The following is an 8,370-nucleotide window of genomic DNA, read 5'->3' on the forward strand; positions in this document are numbered from 1 at the left end:
AGTAGGTAAACCATACCTATTGATGATTGACTGAACAATACGAAGGGAAGGATGACCAAGTCGAGCATGCCAAGCTGGTTTATTTGTGCGTTCACCAACAAAAGCTTTGATTGAAGAACTCTGAAGACAATAGAGGCCATTTTTGATTCTCCCATAAAACACAATAGCATTTGTTCCTCTATCCTTTATAAGATAATGATTATGATGAAATTCAAAAATGACATTGTTATCAAGACAAAACTGGCGTGTAATGATAACATGAAAGACATTGCGCATGTGAAAAGTTCGATTAGATAAATGAACATATGTGTTTCCAAGATTAGCAATTTGCAAACCTGAACCATCGCTTACTTGCACCGTATCTGAGCCATAATATGACATTACGTCTACAAGGATATTATAATATGATGTGACATGATGAGTTGCTCCAATGTCAATATACCAATCAGTAGATGAGAACTCTGGGTTTTTACCACAAGTAGGCACAAACGAAAGAACTTTAGGATATACTTGTGAAATAGATGGTTGTCTTGAGGCTGCAGGACCACCAATGAAATTTGAATCAAATGGACTAGGACATTGAATACCAAAATGTCCAATTCCAAGACAAATTTGACATTTTACCGTAGACCAATCAAGTCTTTTAGGGCATATATTTCCAGTATGACCAACGATGTGACAAATTTGACATCGGTCTGGACTTTGCTTTTGTCCTCTTTGATGTCGTCGAGTATTTGACATCTAAAGTAAAAAATAACTTGTCCAATGGTAGTGAAAAAAAAAAAAAGAGATTAAGGAAGAGGAAAGAGAAGCAAAGGGGTTGGCAACGGAAGAAAATAAGTATTTTTCTTTTGTTCTGAAAAATAGAGAAGAATAAGAAAATTAAAACACGTAGGAGAAAATAAGAGGCTTGAGGGAAAAATTTAAAAATTCTCCGTTTATATAATCTCTGCCCCAAGAAGTTGAGGGAAGATAAAAAAGAGAGATGACTCTGATACCATGTAAAAGAAGAATAGAGAGAGAGAGGAAGGAATAAGATGAGAATAATAAAATCTATTGTTCATTGATATTTGCCCTAAGGATAATACAATATATATAATGTTCAAAAGTACTTGGTCAAATAATTAATTAATAAATAACAGAATTATTCTAAGAATAATTCTGAGAATAATTATAACAGAATTATTAGAATAATTCTGAGAATAATTATAACAGAATTATTTGAATAATCCAAATACTAATATGATTTGATTTGGTAATTTGATCCGGTCAATTTGGATAATTCTGTTATATCTCTTTTACTGGACAGCTCTGACGAGGAGAAAGGCCAGTTTTGCAGCAGGATGAGCTCCAACATAAAAATTCCTTGATTCATAACAATAGTCAAAAGCTAGGTAACCAAGATTAACACACTATATGATAAAATCGTCACATCTACAATGCTTTCTCTTGTTCGCAGATAAATAACGAGAAAAGAGCAGCTTTTCTCCAGAGTGAGAAACATAGGAAAGTTATGCGTGTGTGTGTTTTCAGTATTGGACCACAAGCCTAGCATTTTCGTTGTCTTAAGTAACTGCAATTCAGTATTGGACCATAATCCAACCAAAGGGATTGCGGCCTCAAAGGATATGCCAAGTCGCCATGGAAGAACCACACAGGTCGTCGTGCAGCTTAAACCAGCGCTTGCAAGATCTGCCTCTTCTCCCTCATCTGTTTGATCCGTTGTAGCCACTTGAACCTCTCTTGCAGCATTGCAACGGAGGAGCAGAGGACTAGTCATTATTCTGCTTAGCCATTAATTTTAAGAATAAAAACTGATTCAACAATGGGTTGTATTCTTGTTCGCTTGTGCTCTTGCATTTGTCGGTCAAATAAGCTTTCTTTCTCTCACCTATTACATGTTTCCTTTGCATTTGGTTATGTGAATTTTGCCTCGGAGGTCCAATGACCAAGGAGTTATATAGGTTCGTGATGGGCTATGCGTCTGGAAGATGTGTGCTTCTGCGGTGTAGTTGAGTTTAGCTGAGTTGATACCCGAGAGCGGGCTTGAATAAGCCTCCATAATTTATATCCTTATAGAATAGAGGGGATTTCATCTTTTGCTTGCTACTTAATAAAGAGATAAGTCCGAAGCCTAGTTGATTTATATAATTTGGATGAGTTTTTTCTCGGGGAGAACGACAAATAATAATTTAGTTGCAGTTAGTTACTATTTCTGTTTAAATTTATCTTTCCATCCAAATTATAGATTGAATCAGGATGAACAATCGAAGGCCGTATGTAGGCAGCCGACGATGGATAGGTGGTCGAGATGTTGGGTGCTAAGTGGAGGTAGGGCCTTCGACCATTTATCTCAATCCAAGTTATAATTTAAATGAAAAAATGAACCTAAATATAGATCATAATTAATTATGACTAAATTATAATCATGATGCAACTATAATACAGAATAATTCTCTAATTCATAAAAGTAAATGAGAGAATCCAATCTCCTGGATAGACACCCATCCAAATTGAGATTTTATTCTCTCCTATAATCGATGGACAGACAGACCTTAATTAATCCAGCATGCATCGCACTCAATCTTCCGATGATTATTCAAGTCAATCTCGAGAATCTCCATGGGGCCACTGGCGTTCGATCTCCGGGTTAAATTAGCGATGCTTGCTTCCGAAAGAAAACATCTAGAATCAAAATTACGGTTTTGATTTATTCGAGGTATTTTTCCTCCCTGATTCTGCATCCCTTTCCTTTGGACAAATTCCCAGAGGGCGAATTTCAAATTTGGTTTTGCCTAAAACAACACGCATACCAGTTTATTTATCTCAAAAGGCATACTTGATTTCAAAGTTTATGGTTCATGGTAAGTGAAATTTAAAAGCTATTCTTTTTCTTAAAATTAATGTAATATATATGTTATAAGTACATGTTATGAATTAGGCCATATAAAAATTATTTAGAACTCTAATTATTGAAGATATTTTAATAGATTTTTAGAATATTAATGTGACATGAGATAACATGATATGATATATTGGAATCATAATTTTTTTTTTTATAACACTATGATCATTGAAGATGCCCTAATAATTATTGACTTTTAGAACATCTTTAATAGTTAAATCTTTCAATGAGTTTTTTTTAGTTCCCCAATATATCATATCAATGTCACATCATAAATATAAAAACCTATTATTCTCTTTTTTAATCAAAGATCTTCCATATAACTTTTTTTTATGGTCCTACATTATAAATCACATAAATTTATTTAATATCTCTATATAATTTTTATTTAATATTTTAATTAATTATGATCTTTAATTTAATTTATTTATAAATTTTAATTAATAAATTAATAACTTAAGATTTTAAATTTAATTTATAATTTTTATTTAATATTTAATTAACTTATGAATTTTAATTTAATTATAGTTGTTTATATATTTTTTTAACTTAACAAATATATTTATTTTTAAAAGAAAAAATTATAACTTTAATTATTACTGACAATTTATGAAATAAAATATTATAATTAAATGCTTTATAAAATAATTCATTTTAAAATTATTTTGAATGAGTCAAACATACAATATTATCTTAACCTTAATTATTGACTCTACCTTCAAGAAAAAAAAAAGGCTTAATTTTCCAAACCTACTCTTGAACTAAAATCTTCAAATCTCACCTCACATTTATTCAAGTTTTTTATTTGTTTAAGTGTTTTGATTTTACAAACTTTTGACAAGGTTAGACAAGGTTAGAGATGCTCTTACTCTTTTATTTGTTTCTCTCATTTGCATACAACATTTAATCTTTTTTATTTCCTCTTTTCTAATTTTTCTCTCTTCTCTTTCCTCTAACATTAATTTTAATTTTAAAAGTTTAATAAAAAATTTAAAAAATAAAAAATAAAATTAATAAATATAAAAAATAATTTATATATTTTTAACATTTTCTATTTTAATATCTAATTATAAAATAATAAAAAAATAATATTAATAAAGCTAATTTTATTAATAAAAATAATAAAATAATAAAATAAAAATGACTTTGGTGTAGCTCTTCATAAACCAATACTACATCTTAAATATTAACATCTCGTTGGTGCAGTAGTGTTGGTTTCTGAAGACTAACACCACAATGTTATAAAAGTTTCAAATTATTTTGAGCATTATTGGGAGGATCTTAAAACAATAAACGAGGGCTTATTTGGATTTGTTGGTGCAATCTTATTCTAAGTATCATTTACTTTTGATGTTTGGTTAAATAAGTTTAAGTTAGGTAATGTTGGTGATCTAACATGAATATTGAGTGACAGGTACAAAGAAAAATCTAGGTATAAAGACTTGGCAAGGAAGCTTTGTCAAAGGCATGTCTAGGCTGAATCTTGTGTATTCTACCTGGTGCACTAGACTTAGTGGTTCTGACCGAAGCTACCCCAGTTAAACATGGGCTAGTTAGACCAAAACCTAGTATTAAGTTTTTTGGGCAAGATTATTTTGGAAAATATTCAGCAAGTGGTCCACCGTTGATACATAATAAGGTCATATGTCTCACCACTGAATTGAAAACTTATCCTTAAGAAGTCTGCTTGATTAACCCAAAGCTAAGTTTGAATCTAACAAGGGTTCAATAACCTTGTTCAAATTCAAATTAAAAAAAAACTTAAATTAAAAATCAAATTAAACTTTAAATAATAATAATAAATTAAAAATTAATTAAAATTATTTTTAAACTAAAGAAAAATTATTTTAAACTTAATTAAATTATTTTTAAACTTAATTAAAATTTTTTGTAAACTAAATTAAAATTATTGTAAACCTAATTAAAATTATTTTAAATTTAATTAAAATCATTTTATTTTTAAACTTAATTAAAACTATTTTTAAACTTAATTCAATTATTTTTAAACTTAATTAAAATTATTTTTTAACTTAATTAAAATTATTTTAAACTTAATTAAAATTATTTTAAACTTAATTAAAATTATTTTTTTAACTTAATTAAAATTATTTTAAACTTATTAAAATTATTTTATAACTAATTAAAATTATTTTAAAACTTAATTATTTTAAATTTAATTAAAATTATTTTAAAAATTAATTATTTTAAATTTAATTAAAATTATTTTAAAACTTAATTATTTTAAATTTAATTATTTTTTAAAAACTTAATTATTTTAAACTTAATTAAAATTATTTTAAACTTAATTAAAATTATTTTAAAACTTAATTAAAATTATTATTTTAAAACTTAACTAAAATTATTTTTACAACTTAATTATTTTAAAACTTAATTAAAATTATTAAAATTATTTAACTAAATTAAAATTTATTTATTAATTAACATTACCTTAAAATAATACCTAACAATCAAACTCATAAATTTAAACATCCTTTAACCAAACTTTTGTTCAACTCCTATGTGTAGGGATCCAAAGCTTTGGACAAATAGATATTGGGCAGCGGCTGCTCCAGACATATGACTGGGGATCAATACAAATTCACAAATATCGAGTTCAAAAACCTAGGATCAGTTACCTTTGGAAACAACGGCAAGCTAAAGGTAATTGTACAAGTGAAATTCAATTACAATCAAATATATCAATTAAAAAGGTTTTGCTTGTTGAACATTTTAATTATAACTTGCTTAGTATAAGTCAACTATGTGATTATGGATTCAAAGTAAAATTTTTATCTTCTGAATGTCTAAAAAATTTATTGAATCAACTAATATATTGCTAAAAGATTTTAGGGATAAAAATATTTATTCAATTAATCTACCAAAAACACTACCCAAGTGTTTTCTAACTCATCATGAAGAAATTTGGTTATGGCATAGAAGACTAGCTCACACCCATATTAGGAATTTATTGAAATTAAACAAAAATGGATTAGTTAAAGGATTACCAAAATTAAGAAATCCTGAAAATAAAATATGTAATCATTGTAAACAAGGAAAACAGATTAAATCAACCCATAAACTAACTAATCAGAATAAAACTAATAAAATACTTGAATTATTACACTTAGACTTATTTGACTCTCATGGAATAAAATCACTAAATGGAAGTCTTTATTGCTTAGTAATAATAGATGACTATTCTAAATACACTCGGGTTAAATTCTTAACTCATAAATATGAAACGTTTGAAATATTTAGTAATTTCTACAAACAAATAGAAAACGAAAAATAAATAAAAATTAAGAAAATTAGAAGTGATAATGGAGGAGAATTCAAGAATCAAAATTTTACAAACTTGTGCTTAGAAAATGGTTATCATCATGAGTTTTCATGCCCAAAGACTCCACAATAAAATGGTCTAGTAGAACGTAAAAATAGAACTTTACAAGAAGCGGCAAGAACAATGTTAAATGAATATGATTTACCTAAATATTTTTGGGCTGAAGTTATTAATACAGCTTGTTATGTTCAAAATAGAACAATAATTAATAAATTTCTAAATAAAACATCTTATGAGGTCTATTTTAATAAAATTTCAAACATAAAATATTTTAAAGTATTTGGATGTAATGTACACATTTTAAACATTAAAGACTACTTAGGAAAATTTACTTTAAAAACTCAACAAGGAATTTTTATTGGTTATTCATCTACAAGTAGAGTCTATAGAGTTTACAATAAATCTACCTGAACTATTGAAGAAACCACAAATGTAAATTTTGATGAAAATATATATAATATCACAACTAATAAACACCATAGTTCTATAAATCAATAAGAAGAAGAAGAAGAATTAACACAAACTAAACAACCTGAAAAATCTAACTCACATACAATGAAATCAAACCCTAGTCATCCAATTGAACAAATCATAAGTAATCCCGAATTAAGGGTTCAAACTAGATCAGATTTTAGGAACTTAAGTCAAATAGCACTAATATCTAAAATTGAACCTAAAACTGTAATTGATGTATTGTCAGAGCCCGACTAGATAATTACAATGCAAGAAGAGTTAAGTCAATTTGAAAGAAATCAGGTTTGAGATCTAGTACCTCCACCAAAAGGAAAATCAATTATTGACACCAAATGGGGTTTTTAGGAATAAGTTAGATGATCAAGGAAAAATTATAAGGAATAAAGCCCAACTAGTTGCCAAAGGGTTTTCTTAAGTCGAAGGACTAGATTACGATGAGACTTATGCCCCGGTAGCTAGACTTGAATCAATTAGGATGTTGCTAGCCTATGCAACATACAAAGAATTCAAATTATTTCAAATGGATGCTAAATCCTCATTCCTAAATGGATAAATTAAAGAAAAAGTTTATGTAAGTCAACCACCAGATTTTGAAGATCTAGAAAACCCTAACTATATCTTTAAGCTCAAAAAGGTACTTTACGGATTAAAACAAGCGCCTAAGGCTTGGTATGAAAGGTTGTCTAGTTTTCTAAATTCAAAAGGGTTTAAGGAGGGTCAAATTGACCCTACACTTTTTATAAAAACTCTTAATTCTGATATTTTCATAGCCTAGGTTTATATCGATGACATAGTGTTTGGATCAACAAATTTAAAATTTTTAAAAGAATTTATAACTTTAATGGGAACTGAATTTGAAATGAGTTTGGTTGGAGAGTTAAATTATTTTCTAGGACTTCAAATTAAACAAACTAAAGAGGGCAACTATATGCATCAAACTAAATATACAAAAGATCTACTTAGAAAATTTGGTTTGGAAAACTCAAAAGCATTAAAACACCTATGGCTAGTAACATTAATCTAGATAGTGACCCAACTGGTAAATCAGTTGATTTAAGAATTTATAGAAGCATGATAGGTAGCTTAATATACTTAACTGCAAGCAGACCAGACATATTATTTGCAAAAAGTATATGTGCTTGCTATCAAACATGCGCCAAAGAGTCCCATCTATCATGTGTTAAAAGAATAATGAAATATCTAAAAAGGAACTATTAATGTGGGAATGTGGTACCCTAGATCTTTACATTTTGAATTAGTTGGCTATTCTGATTTGGATTATGTCGGATGTAAGTTAGATAGAAAAAGCACAAGTGAAGGATGTCAACTGTTAGGACCCTCTTTAGTTAGTTGGTTTAGTAGAAAGTAACATTGTGTTGCCTTATCTACTACTGAAGCCGAATACATAGCAATGAGTGAATGTGTCGCTCAATTGCTATGGATATCCCATACCTTAAAAGACTTTAATATAGATTATAAAAATGTGAAAACCTATATTGATAACATAAGTTCTATAAATTTAACTAAAAATCCAATCCATCACTCTAGAACTAAACACATAGAAGTTAAACATCATTTCGTTAGGGATCATGTCTCTAAAGGAAATATTGAACTAAACTATATTGACTCAAAGTCTAACCTAGCCGACTTA

The sequence above is a fragment of the Zingiber officinale genome, chromosome 7A, assembly GCF_018446385.1.
Source record: "Zingiber officinale cultivar Zhangliang chromosome 7A, Zo_v1.1, whole genome shotgun sequence".
Classification (NCBI taxonomy): Eukaryota; Viridiplantae; Streptophyta; class Magnoliopsida; order Zingiberales; family Zingiberaceae; genus Zingiber; species Zingiber officinale.